The sequence below is a fragment of the Eptatretus burgeri genome, chromosome 4, assembly GCF_056783735.1.
Source record: "Eptatretus burgeri isolate ZD-2024b chromosome 4, Ebu_testis_v1, whole genome shotgun sequence".
Classification (NCBI taxonomy): domain Eukaryota; kingdom Metazoa; phylum Chordata; class Myxini; order Myxiniformes; family Myxinidae; genus Eptatretus; species Eptatretus burgeri.
Genome location: NC_140964.1, coordinates 134,516,663 through 134,531,196, shown reverse-complemented (window position 1 = coordinate 134,531,196; position 14,534 = coordinate 134,516,663). Strand labels below are relative to the sequence as shown.

Sequence of the window (14,534 nt, the reverse complement as noted above, 5' to 3'; positions counted from 1 at the left end):
AGGGAGACAGGGAGAGGGAGACAGGGAGAGGGAGACAGGGAGAGGGAGACAGGGAGAGGGAGACAGGGAGAGGGAGACAGGGAGAGGGAGACAGAGAGAGGGAGACAGGGAGAGGGAGACAGGGAGAGGGAGACAGGGAGAGGGAGACAGGGAGAGGGAGACAGGAGAGGGAGACAGGGAGAGGGAGACAGGGAGAGGGAGACAGGGAGAGGGAGACAGGGAGAGGGAGACAGGGAGAGGGAGACAGGGAGAGGGAGACAGGGAGAGGGAGACAGGGAGAGGGAGACAGGGAGAGGGAGACAGGGAGAGGGAGACAGGGAGAGGGAGACAGGGAGAGGGAGACAGGGAGAGGGAGACAGGGAGAGGGAGACAGGGAGAGGGAGACAGGGAGAGGGAGACAGGGAGAGGGAGACAGGGAGAGGGAGACAGGGAGAGGGAGACAGGGAGAGGGAGACAGGGAGAGGGAGACAGGGAGAGGGAGACAGGGAGAGGGAGACAGGGAGAGGGAGACAGGGAGAGGGAGACAGGGAGAGGGAGACAGGGAGAGGGAGACAGGGAGAGGGAGACAGGGAGAGGGAGACAGGGAGAGGGAGACAGGGAGAGGGAGACAGGGAGAGGGAGACAGGGAGAGGGAGACAGGGAGAGGGAGACAGGGAGAGGGAGACAGGGAGAGGGAGACAGGGAGAGGGAGACAGGGAGAGGGAGACAGGGAGAGGGAGACAGGGAGAGGGAGACAGGGAGAGGGAGACAGGGAGAGGGAGAGGGAGACGGAGAGGGAGACGGAGAGGGAGACGGAGAGGGAGACGGAGAGGGAGACGGAGAGACGGAGAGACGGAGACGGAGAGACGGAGAGACGGAGAGACGGAGACGGAGAGACGGAGACGGAGAGACGGAGACGGAGAGACGGAGACGGAGAGACGGAGACGGAGAGACGGAGACGGAGAGACGGAGAGACAGAGACAGAGACAGAGACAGAGAAAGATAGAGAGACAGAGACAGAGACAGAGACAGAGACAGAGACAGAGACAGAGACAGAGACAGAGACAGAGACAGAGACAGAGACAGAGACAGAGACAGAGACAGAGACAGAGACGGAGAGACAGAGACAGAGACAGAGACAGAGACAGAGACAGAGACAGAGACAGAGACAGAGACAGAGACAGAGAGAGAGAGAGAGAGAGAGAGAGAGAGAGAGAGAGAGAAGAGAGAGAGAGAGAGAGAGAGAGAGAGAGAGAGAGAGAGAGAGAGAGAGGAGAGAGAGAGAGAGAGAGAGAGAGAGAGAGACTCTGTTTGCATGCATCTCCTTCTTAACTCCAAAACCATGAAACTTTGCATGCATACTCAGGGAACTCCAAGGAAGTGCATGAGTGAAAATTTGTTGTTTGGGATAATTAAAACACCCCTTTTGAAGATAATTAATGGCCTTATTTTATTATATCCTTTATCAGGTGCATCTCAACCACTTCACTGACATCTTAAGGCGCATCTGGGTTACCTCACGGGGGTCTTGATTCGCTATTTTGTTCGGCCTCCTCAAACATGCCCTGACTTCGAACAGGCCGCAATGATTTCTCAAAACTAAAGTTTCTTTTTTCACTTTCCTAACTCACATTATCAAATCCATGTTCATCATGCCTACAAATTACTGGACACGTTGCAAAGCTTAGGCCAAAGTCACATTTGCCACGGCGGCCGTGGAGTCTCCAAAATCTACGGCCACGAGCAATGATACGGCGGCCGCAGTATTTCCACGGTCACACAACGTAGCAGTCACATATGTTTTTATTTTTCGGGTAGCCGCACGGCGTATTTAGAAATTATGGAGACCGAAAACGTGGGGTTGCCGTACGGTCTTTGATTTGATGTCGCACGGTGACCTGAAGGGGGCCCTGTGGCGGCCATATAATTTTCAAGGCAAACGCAAGGTAGCCTCAAGGTGCCCGCAAGGCGACCGCAGGGGGGCCCTAAGGCGAACGTGCGGCCAGACGGACAGTAACGAGTGGGTTTATTTATTTATTTTTACCATTTTTTTTTTTTCGGCTTGTCGAATTGCTACGGCGAACGTAGAAATGAAAAAAGTTATAACTCCGCGCTATAATTCCACGGCGACCCCTACGGCCTGTAAAAGAAAGCCAAACGGCGTAGGGCCACCCTGAGGCCACCGCAAAAACTCTGCGGCCGCCGCACGTTTCTGTCAATTCAGAGGGCGTACGGCTGCCTTATCCTCGCCGTAGAGCAAATGTGACTTTGGCCTTAGTAACACCTGGAGAAGCCAGCATTTTGGCTTTATTTCTTTTCCCCACATGCCATAACCTCGAGATTCTCGTAAACCAAGCCAAATTATAAAATTTAAGCTCCAGAATTGAACCAAGCCACGGTTCCAACTGCTACAAAAGTGTTATTTTGTTCAATTTGGATATTGTTGTAGATTTCCGCCCGTTCGGCATGCGCACGACCTTTTCAGCCCAATCCAGGCCACGCGTCCTCCAAACGCGACAAACTAGTCGTAGCTTCCGGACAAATGCCGAAACCCAGCTACGGGTGTTTTTAATACACCACAAACTTGTCAATGCTCTGCCCGCGCTACAGGGTTTATCGCCAAATTATCAATTTACCTAATTATTCGCACGGACAGACTACCGAGAGTTTGTACCTCGACGAGAACTTGTACGGAAACGAGCCGCTTAAGCGTGCTCGTACCGTGTCCGAATGCCGAGCGGTTTTAAATTGCCAAGTTCCATCGGACAGATTTACTTTTATCGGCTTTAAAAGCCAGCTAATTCTCCATATGCACCATAGCAGTCAATGGAATGAAACGACACAACGAGCAGGTTTTACGTTCAAACAAAGAGGCATTTATTTTCCAGGCAATGCCATGAATGGGGGGATGGTGTAAAAGACACAAGCAAAAGCCTACAGCCGATATCTATTTATTATGTATGCGAGCATGCACTTAACAATTCTACTTGCAAGACAGGGCCCACAGACTTCCATGCAAAACCCAAGAAAGAACAGAATCGGGCTCGTGAGTCTTTAATGCACTCAGGGCTGATGATGACCAGAACAGGCCCTGAGAGACCGGGCAGGTTACCTCGCCGCCCGGGTGGCGACTCGATGGGTCTTTGTGATCGGCGACCTCTGGTGTCTCCGTCCGGTCCGGTGCGTCGCGAATGCGCCAGTCGCTTGGGCGGCTTGATGAGCAGCTTGTACGGTTCCCCTCGGTCATCCGGCCTTCACTGCGGCCTGGTCGGTCGGGCCTAGTCGACGACGCGCTGAAGGAGTGAACGGGTCTTTCGCCTGACCGATTCAGGGTCGGTTGCCCGGGCCCCCCGAGCTCCGACTGGCTCCCTTGGTTGTGCTGGCGAACCTTGCAGTGAACTGCGGACTTGGCTGGCGCCAACGACGAACTGCGCCTCTCTGACAAACGAACTCAACTCAACTCCTCGAGCTGCTCGAGTCACGCCTTTTTATCGGCCCGGGGTGAGATGCCCCTTGATCTTTCACCCTGGCTGGCCCCACCCCTCTCCCTTCTGAATGGCCAGCTCATTCAGAGGGCAAAGCCATTATGATCCGATTTTGCCGTGAAAGTGGCTGATCACACGCGGATGTGGTTAAAATCGCCCTGCTTGGCGCGGCGGCTGATCACACGCGGACGTGGTTGAAAATCGCCCTGCTTGTCGCGGCGGCTGATCACACCGACGGCACTTTGCCGCTGTCGAGGAGGACGTGATGGTATTGCGATCAGAAGATGTTTGTTTGTTTAAAATAAAAGCTAGAGATAGAATAACGACTAACTCAAAGATGCACAGCCCGGCACATGAACAATTCCCGTTATACTTGGAGGGGAAATCTAACCTGGAACACACACTTATCGAAATAACTGATCTTCGGGGAACCTGAATGGTGTTCTGTGAATTCCCACCACCAAAACAATATATTTGATATTTCAGGCATCTCCGGCAGATGGGTGTTTAATATGACTGATCGAATGCTGTCCATCTGCACTCGCACCTGTATGCCATTCCTTATTAACGGTTGGATTGAAGAAAGGAAGGAATGGATGTATGGGTGGAAGCAAGGAATGGGATGGAGGGATGGGATGAACTAAAGCGATTCTCCTCCCTTCTTTTCATCATCCCCCCACCCCCCTCTTCATCTCTATCTCTCTCTCTCTCTCTCTCTCTCTCTCTCTCTCTCTCTCTCTCTGTCTCTCTCTCTCTCTGTCTCTCTCTCTGTCTCTCTGTCTCTCTGTCTCTGTCTCTCTCTCTCTCTCTCTCTCTCTCTCTCTCTCTCTCTCTCTCTCTCTCTCTCTCTCTCTCTCTCTCTCTCTCTCTCTCTCTCTCTCTCTCTCTCTCCCCCCCTATCTCCTATCTCCTTCTTCTTCTTCTTCTCCCTCTCTTCCACCACTCTCTTAACGTCCCTGTTCGCAAAGCGACAGGTCTTATTTGCGAATAATAAAACCCCTTAACCCACCAAACGAATGAATGGGAGACCATTAAGCAGCTTACGCCTGAGGGCTCGGTCAGACACGACGTGAGATAGACAAAGCAGGAAAGACAAGATCGAAGAGAGTTTGTCAATCGTGCATGCTGTCGGGACAAACCTGACAGCATGCAGGATTCGACCTGCAGGCCTGGCAGCTGGAACCAGAGAATGTCCAGTGTCGTTCTGGTCCAGAGGAGAGGAGAGGGCGTGGCTCTGGCACCGGGGGAGGGGGGAAGGGGTGGGGGGATGTGGGGAGAGGCTGTGTCTGGAACGGAGGTCCGAGAAGCGCAGCTCATTTGGTTCCGATTCCAGGGGAACTCCTCCCTTCCACTCTGTGCACCCACCCTTATAGGCAGGATTTCACGTAACTCATACTCAGGTACTCATGCGTCGTGAAAAAACACAAATTGAGTACTTCAAAGATGATCCAACAGCTCAAAAGTGTACAAGCACAACAGAGGCTTTGGGGGAAGGTTTGATGAGCAGCTTGTACTTGGCTAAGGTAGGGAAGATTGTTCCATGATAATAATTGATATTCTGCGATTTCAAAATTAAGTTGATAAATGATATAATAATTTGCAAGTTCTATTGTAGGTTTATAAATGAAAACAAACAAACAAAAAAATTGATTGAAGGAGAACACGCGAGCAAAGAGGAAAAAGGAGGATTAGTAGCATCTGGAACAAAAAAAATAATAATAATAAAGGGGCTTGTGAGTGTCTCGTCTGGAGAGCACACTCCGAGAAAGCGCTTCTAGAGGAGTAAGATTCATACTTCACTGAGAGGCACTTGGGAAAGCAGACGAGCATGCTCGAAACTGACATTTTTGTTATTTTATGAGTACTAAACCATTTCTGTTGGTGCTCGGTGAACCAAGCGAAAAAATAAATAAATTATGTGAACCCTTGCTAAAAGATTCCAGCCCCTGCATCAAGGATGACGCATCAAAACCCTCCCCCTCTCACTCATCATTAGGCCATGGGCCTGTCTGTGGGTGGCGCAAACACTTCCTGGCCCCTCTGAACAGAACTGCCAAACACGGTGTTCACTTCATGGTAAGGGTGGCTGGCTTGGGATCCTCGGGTCCTGAGTTCAAGCCCCGTTGGCTGCCAAATTAACACCAGGTGGGGTCGAATCAGCCTGTCGTCGTTCCAAGGTTGGCAAAATGAGTACCAATGCACTAGGAGAGGGGCACAGCATCAACAGCACAACCATGCTCCAATAAATGATAGCTACCTGAGAGCCAAGATACCCAACGCAAGAACAGAACAGAAACAGGGCTGCTGACGGTTGACATGGCTGTCTCAGCTTTTCCCAATAAACTAGCACCTCACAAGTCCTAATGAAAAGCTAAAGAGCACATACAGTGCTGATAAAAAGTGTAGAACCCCCTTTAAAATTTTCACCTTTTGTTGCCTTGTAGCCTGGAATTAAATGACATTAAATCAGACTTTTTCCACCTGTATTTAAACATCGTAACTCACAACTTCCAAATGAAAATCAAATTCTACAAATTTCAAAAACTTAGTTAAAAATACAAATCTAGAATATCTTGGTGAGATTAAAGTGTCCAGCACCCCAAGTTAATACTTGGTGGAAGCACCTTCGACAGAAATTACAGCTGTGAATCTGTTGGGATAGGTCTCCACCAACTTTGAACACCGTGATTGGACAATATTTACCCTTTCTTCTGTTCAAAACTGTTCAATTTCAGTAAAGTTGTGCGGGGATCGTTGATGGACAGCAATCTTCAAGTCATGCCAGATTTTCTATTGGATTTAGGTCAAGGCTCTGAGTGGGCCACTCAAGGACATTTATCTTCTTGTTCCTCAGCCCGGGGTGAGACGCCCCTTGATCTTTCACCCTGGCTGGCCCCGCCCCTCTCCCTTCTGATTGGCCAGCTCATTCAGAGGGAAAGGCAATTATGATCCGATTTTGCCGTGAAAGTGGCTGATTGCCATTGTTGCTTTGGCTGCGTGCTTTGGGTCGTTGACATGCTTTAAGGTGAACTTCCGTCCCAATTTCAGCTTTCTTGCAGAGGGAAGCAGGTTTTCCTCCATGTTTTTCTGTATTTTGCTCCATCCATTTTCCCTTCAATCCTGACAAGTGCCCCAATCTCTGCTGATGAGAAACATCCTCATTACATGATGCCGTCACCACCATGCTTCACAGTGGGGATGGTGTTCTTTGGGTAATGAGCTGTGTTGGGTTTGCATCAAATGTACCGTCTTCATTTTCGCTAAAAGGTTCCATCTTGGTGTCATAAGACCACAAAACTTTTTGCCACATGGCTTCAAAACCTACAGAGAGTTTTTTTTGCAAGCCTCAAATGGGACTGAATGTAGGATTTTTTTCTGTCATGTCTTCCTTCTTGTCACCCAACCGTGCAGGCCAGACTCAAAGTGCAGGCCAGGAGTGCTTGAAATATTGTCACATGCACACAGTGACCAGTCTTTGACATAAAGGCCTGTAGCTCTTTCAAAGTTACCATTGGCATCTTGGTGGCCTCCCTGATCGGTCTCCTCCTTGCTTGGTCATCCAGTTTGGAGGGACGACTTGAACTTGACAGGGTCTTGGTGGTGCCCCATGCCTTACACTTCTTTATGATTGTCTTCTGTGTGCTCCAAGGGATAGTCAAAGCCTTTGAAATATTTTTATACCCATACCCTGATCTGTACCTTTCCACAACTTTATCCCAGAAGTCTTTTGAAAGCTCCTTGGTGCTCATGGTTTCATCTTCACTGTGAAATCCACTACCCAGCAGAGGAAACTTACAGGAACAGCTGCTTATATTCTGAAATTAGAAGGGCACTCGGTAGAGCGTATAACACTGTCACGTAATGCCTGATCCATGAGAACATATCAGGCCAAATACATTTTTGAAAAATCCTGCGACACAGTACGAAATCGTTTTTGGCCCTATCTCTCACCGGTGAAGAATCACTTTGGAAATTAAATAATTCTCATATCCAGATCCGGATTCAGATCTTCACCAAAATCTCATTGATTTGTCCTTGCAACACAACCAACCTGTATACCGAGTTTCGTCTGAATCCGTCCACAACTTTTTGAGACATCGTGCTATAAATCAGTTCAGCACGATCTCTCAATGGTGAAGAATCACTTTTAAAATTCCAGCAATCGGATCCAGATCCAGAACTTCACCAAAATTGAAGCAATTCTTCCTTGTCACACACCCAACGTGTCCACCAAGTTTCATCCAAATCCGTCCACAACTTTTTTGAGACATCTGGTACACAGACAGACAGACAGACAGACAGACGGACAAACAAACAGACAGAAAGGGGGTGAAAACATAACCTCCTTCACCTTCGGTGGCAGAGGTATTTATCAGAATCATCACAATTTAACAAAGGTGGATGCCAATTAACTTGGCGTGTGACTTTGAAGGTGACTCATTCCATCAGAGCAAATTTACAATTGCTATTATAAGGTTGTGCACACATCAAACCGAGATATTCCAGTTTCGTATTGTTGCGAATTCGCGCCCGCCGGGGTGCAATCGGCCACATAACTCGAATCGCGGCACGTCGCCCACCGGAAGGACAATTCAGTCGTGACCCTCTCGGAACAACGCCGGGAGCTAGGCACGGGTGGGTCTTTCGACCTCACCACAATCGTGCCAATCGGCCACCCGCGTAGGATAGGGTTGTTCACCAAACTCGACCTACCTAAGTACCTACGCGGATGGTTAATCAGGCGATCGTACCTCGCCGCAGGTCGACTTCGGACACGAACCGCTGAAGCGGTTCATTCCGTACTGCAGAGATAACCGAGCGGAGTTATCGTCGACCTCGACGGTTCAGATTAGTTACCGGGAACTTACACCCACTACGAACCCCTTACGTGATGCAAGATGGAGGTTCAATAAAAGGAAAAGATGAAGCGAAGCGGAAAAACTGTTCAACAAGCAAGCATTTTATACACACACACACACACACACACACACACACACACACACACACACACACACACACACACACACACACACACACACACACACACACACACACGTATTTTCAGTCACAGTAATAATAATGCAACAAAAGCAAATGCAGAGTTAAAACCGAATAAAAGCAAGGGTTCGGCCCTCTTGAGCTCCTGACCACTTACAAAGCTTTTGTCCGTAGCCTGATGGAGTACTGCTCTCCCCTCTGGGCTGGTGCTCCTGCCTCCCACCTTTCTCGGCTTCACGCTGTCGAAACCAGGGCATTTAAGATCATCGGCATCTCCCGCAATGAAGCTGAGTCTTTGGGCCTCTCACTCAATCACCGCAGGTTGGTCGGTGGACTTTCTGTCTTCTACCGACTCCTCTCCAGCCTTGCCCCCCATGCTCTCTCTGCGATTTGTCACCACCACATTTCCACAGGGCGCTCAAGGTCCGCCAACAACCCCCTTCTGGTAAAACTACCAAAATCACAAATCACTGCTCATCTTCACTCTTTCATTCCTCTTTTTTCTCGCCTTTGGAATAAACTTCCTCACTCTATTCTTTCCCATTCTTCCCTCCAGGCTTTCAAAACAGCTGTTCACCACCACCTCTTATCTTCCCCCATCCAAATCCTCGATCTTTTCTACCCCCGATAATCCACCCAAGCCCACTTCCTTCAATTCCACTGCTTTCCTTCCTGAAAGTCCCTGTAATGTCCATCTTCTCTTCGCCATGTTCCCCGTCCCATCCCCATCCCTCTCCCTTCCACAGTTCACCTAATGTGTCTGTTCCCCACTGTTTTGTCCCTTCCACTCCCGCCTCTCTTGTCTCATGCCCCCTTGCTGTGAGTTGTATGTTAGCTCTCAAACGAGCCTCGACAAGGTATACAAAAAAATAAAAAAAGGGTTTATTTACATGCACGGCAACACTTACAAAGTTCTACTTTACGGACGGCGCCACCACAAGCATTTACACAAAAAGCAAAGGAAAAAGAAAAGAAGTCGCGACTTCCCTTTTCGTGGCTGGTGAGTCCCTCTCACACGACCGTCAGCGCGGTCGCGCCTGGCCCCGACCTCTCTCGCGGCCGGCGAACCCTCTCTGGCGCTCCTAGTCCGGACTCGCAGGTCCACCTCACAACCGGCGCTGCCGCGTCTCCCGTCCGTGCCTCCGTTGACAGGCTACTCGCCAAGCCGCGAGCGCAGGACCTCTTCCCCCGACAAGACAAGCAGCGCCAAGAAGAAGACGACGTCCAGCCCAGAAGCTCAAACAACCCAAAGAACACAGGAACTCTCAAAGACAAGGAGACGGGAAGCCTCGAAAAACTAACTCAACTCCGTACTGTCCGCCTTTTGTAGCGCGGGGCGCCGCCCTTCGCCCCGTTTCTGGCTCCACCTCCCTTCAGGAAGCTTCCCAAAAAGGGGCGTGCCCTCTCGCTCCCCCCTCCCCGCGCTGTGCGGGGGACGAGGAAAGTCAGTTTTGGCTCGGGGCCAGGGATTTATTCCCCCAAAAAGAGGCCCCCACCTTTTCTCATCTTTTACCCCTGGCTCGGATCGCACTTCCACCACACAGAGCGCGGAGAATTTAGACGGGAGAAACAGGCGGGAAAAATCCCTGAGCATCGTTGGTGGTTTTTGTTCTTCCGCTGGTGGCCCGTACGGGGATTATTGAATGGCGAGTGGCGAAGATGTGGTAGCGGAGGTGGTGGAGGTGGCGTGGTTGTAGTGTGGTTGGGATAGCGTGGTTGTTGAGATGCTGTTTGTTTGAAATAAAAGATAGAACACAAAAATGGCTAACTCAAAGCGTCGCAGCCCGGATGGATCACATAAATTCCCTCTATACAACGGGTTTGGGCTAACTACACATGGACTTATCGAGATATCTCACCTGAGGACTCTTTATGGTGCAATGCGAATTTCCACAACCGTGACAGTATTTTTAATTAATTTTCTGAAATTGGTAGAATTTCTTTTTCCACTTGGGGGTTGTGGGTTACGATGTGCAAATGAAGGGGGGAAACATCTGCTTTTATGAAATTTAATTCCAGGCTGAAAGGCAACAAAAGGTGAAAATTGTTGAAGGGGTTGTATACTTTCAACAGCACTGTATATGACAGATTACAAACGGCACAATGGTGTAAATGGGATCAAATGGGTTGATAATTTTGATAGACATCGGGATGGGTACACGTCATCCAACTTGACATGTGACATCTCTAATATTGCAATGAGAAGGGCACTCGGTCGAGCGCGTACCTCCACCACGTAACGTAGTGCCTGACCCACGAGAACATATCGAGCCCATTACGTGTTTAACTCCACCACCAAAGGTGAAGGAGGTTATGTCTCTGTTTGTATACAGAATATCTCAAAAAGTTGTGGACAGATCCAGATTAAATTTTGTGGACATGTTGGGTGTGTGACAAGGACGAACCGATTCGATTTTGGTGAAGATCTGGATTCAGATCCAACTACGCGTGTGTACATGAAAGTTGCTGCTGTTACCTGCTATCTCCACATGTGGGTGGGTTTCAGGAGGTGAAACAGAGACCTGCCAGGTCTCAAAGTGGGTGTGTGGTTGATTGGTCTCGACATACAGTAGGACCCGCTTAATAGAATCACTTTGGGCCGGACAAATTTGATTCTAATAAGCGGGTGATTCTAATATCCGAGTTCACCAGAGTTGTGGAGTATCAAGCGGATCAAATGTCGAGTACACATACGGAGACAAATACTCAGCATTTAGTTTGATTTATATGACACACTTGCTCAAAACAATGTAACTTACTACTGAAAATAAAACAATTACACGTACAGTACATATGTACTTTTCAAAGCAAAACAACATAGGTTTGTCGATGAGCCTACTCTGTAATGAAAAAATTGTCGATTGTTGCCTGCTTTAACGAGTCTGTGGCAATGGCGGTGACCTCCTTGTCAAGTTTGCGCAGGAAGGCCATGTCACTGAACCCATGTGATACCAAACCAAGCCTGATCGTCTTAGCTGCAGACATCATTTCCTTGATGGTCGGGACAGAGATCTCCTCTTCCTCCTCTTCCTCCACTTTAGTGTCGACGTCATAGTCTGCGTCAGTAGCAATTCCCATTTCGCGTTGGACTGCCGAAACGATGGCTTCGTCTGTGACATTATCGTCTGTGGTTTGGAGAGTGGCGTCCATGTTGACGAAGTCCTGCCATTGGTCGGGATCCATTTGAAGAGGGTTGGCTAACTCGTCGTCGTCATTGCTCTCGACCCTTTCGCCTTCGCTTTCCGCTCCGATGAAAATTCCTCCTTTGCGCCAGCAGTTCACCATGCCGGTAGTCTTCACATCATTCCATGCTGCGTCCGTAAACAGCATAGCGTCGAGGATCGTTATCTTTTTCGCCAAGTCACTCGCTGTCATTGCTCCATCCTCGTTGTCAATCTCAGTGAGCACTTTTCGTAGCATGGCACGGCGGTAATGAGCTTTGAATGAACGGATAATTCCCTGATCTAACGGTTGAAGAACAGAGGTTGTGTTCGGCGGGAGAAATGCCACAGTAATGTTCGACAGTTGAAGTGATTGGGGATGTGCCGGACAGTTGTCGATGAGAAGCAACGCTTTCTGGTCATGACGCCGAAGCTCGCGATTCCACTCATCGAGCCATTCAGTGAAGAGGAAACCTGTCATCCATGCGGAGGAATTGGCTCTGTAGCGAAGTGGGGTTGTTTGGAGGCCTTTGAAACACCGTGGATTCTTGCTTTTACCAATACCGAAAGGAGGACGCTTAGCACCAGTCATCGAGCAGCAAAAAAGCACCGTGATTCTTTCCTTTGGCTTTTTCCCACCGCAGTGCTGATCTCCCTTGAAGAGGAACGTTCCGTCTGGTAAGGCCCGAAAATACAACCCGGTTTCGTCAGCATTCCAGATCTCATCAGCCGTGAAGCCTTCTACGAGATCCGGAAACACGTGGTCCAGCCATTGTTGTTTCCCTCCTACGTCAGCCGCCGCTGCCTCTCCGTGAAGTTTCTTGTGGACGATTCCATGTCTTTTCTTGAACCGGTCAATCCAGCCGTTTGTCGCACTGAACTTCTTGTTGTTGAACTTTTCCGCGAACTGAGCCGCTTTCTCCCGCATCAGAGGTCCAGAAAGCGGTGCTTCCTTTTCTCTAGAAGTTTGAATCCGCTTGACCATTGCTGATTCGACATCGGGTGCGTTGCCGCTTCGCTTGCGTTTCTGAGAAGAAGACGAATCCACTTGACCTTTCAGAATGGCCTCTCGATCTTTCAGAATCTTGCATAGGATCGGCTGGTTAATTTCCAACTTGTCTGCACCTTCTCGTTGGCTCATTCTGGGCAAAGCGTCATAGTCCCTCAGGATTTGTGCTTTATCAATGTTTGAACGATCCGTCCGCTTTCGTTTTCTGTCCATCGTGGAAATGACGACACGCCTAGTGCTTAGACTGCAGCTGTCAACCGTCCGCCTATCTGTACAATGACTACCGAAATCACTGTAGTGGCATAGCATTATTTTTAGCGTGACGTCGGCCGCCTGGTGGCAAAAGTTGGAACTGTGCGGCCAGTAGGCGCTGAACTGTCGAAGTGGATGGCCAGCAGCTGATTCTATTAAGCAGGTTTTTGATTCTAATAAACGGGAAAAATTGTGTACATTTAGATACAATGGAATCGGTCTCAACGATTTTGATTCTATAATACGGGTGATTCTATTAACCGTGATTCTGTTAAGCGGGTCCCACTGTATGTGGGTTTCAGAATGTGGAATGGAGTCCTTCCAGGGTGGGTCAAGTATCCCCCTTCATTTCAGTAAGAGGACACGATTCATGGACCAAGTTGTGAAGTTTTCTGTTTTCAAAGTTTTGTGCCGAGGGCTCTCTTCAGGATTGTTACTGAGCCCTGGACGGCTTCCAACTGCAGTTTGTTTGTAGTGATATTCCCATGGATGGATTTCAATATCTCTGTGAGGTTCTTTTTCATCATTCCCATGAGGTTCTTCATCGTCACTGCTTCAACTTTGCCATTCTTCAACTTCCAGGATCTTTTCACTTCATGCTTGAGATTTTGGTATTTTCATCATTTTCTTGATTTCTACATCGTTCGTCCAAAATCACTGATATGAACACCTCAATAACAATGCCTTCTCTTTTTTTGCGCCAAAGTATGATATCTGGTCACAATGCATTGTTTTCGATGTTCACACCTGATGGGATCATAAGGTCGTACGTGAGCGGTACTTCAATGTTTTCAGTGAATGCTTTTGGTTCATTTCCCCACAAATTTTCTGGAACTGGAACATCAAAGTTTTTCCAGATATGCCAGTGGATTACTTTACAAACTCTGTTGTGTTGTTGTGTGTACAAGTGTTCTGACACGTTTTTGCTTTTGCTTGTGTGTTCGTTAATTTAGCGTCACACATCATTCCCTTTGCTCACCCCAACGCCACCCCTCACCTGTCTCTATTATTTATTTATTTTTACCTCCTCCCCCGACACACACACACACACACACACACACACACACACACACACACACACACACACACACACACACACACACACACACACACACACACACACACACACACACACACACACTGAATATCAACAATTGGTGAGGTGTTGCTCTCCCCACCTCCTCCCTCATTTATTCTCCCCTCCCCTCTCCCCGTCAGTGAAGCGTCAGGTTGTATTGTTACTAATCTGGCAGCTATGAGCACACAACAGCCAGAGTCCTTATAGATCAGTTGTATCGGTAAGTATGTGTTTTTGGTAGGGTCCCGTCCTATGTTTAATGGGTGATAAAGTGAACGTGAGCGGGGGGGGGGGAGGGGGAGGACGCGTGAGGGGGGGGACGGTGTGAGTGGGGGGGGGGAGGACGGCACGGGGGGGACGGGGGCGTGGAGGATGGCGTGAGGGTGGAGGACGGGGGAGGGGTGGAGGACGGCGTGAGCGGGGGGGAGGACGGGGGGAGGATGGCGTGGGGGGAGGACAGCGTGAGAGGGGGGAGGACGGCGTGAGCGGGGGGAGGACGGCATGAGCGGGGGGAGGACGGGGCGTGGAGGACGGCGTGAGAGTGGAGGACGGGGGAGGGGTAGAGGACGGCG

At 49.4% G+C, this 14,534-nt stretch overlaps 1 protein-coding gene across 1 annotated transcript in view; it reads right to left on the bottom strand.

Moving 5' to 3' along the window:
• The window catches only part of LOC147029167 (uncharacterized), a 91,274-nt gene that overhangs the window by 75,631 nt on the left and 1,109 nt on the right, over window positions 1-14,534 (bottom strand). The gene's annotated exons all lie outside the window — the stretch shown is intronic.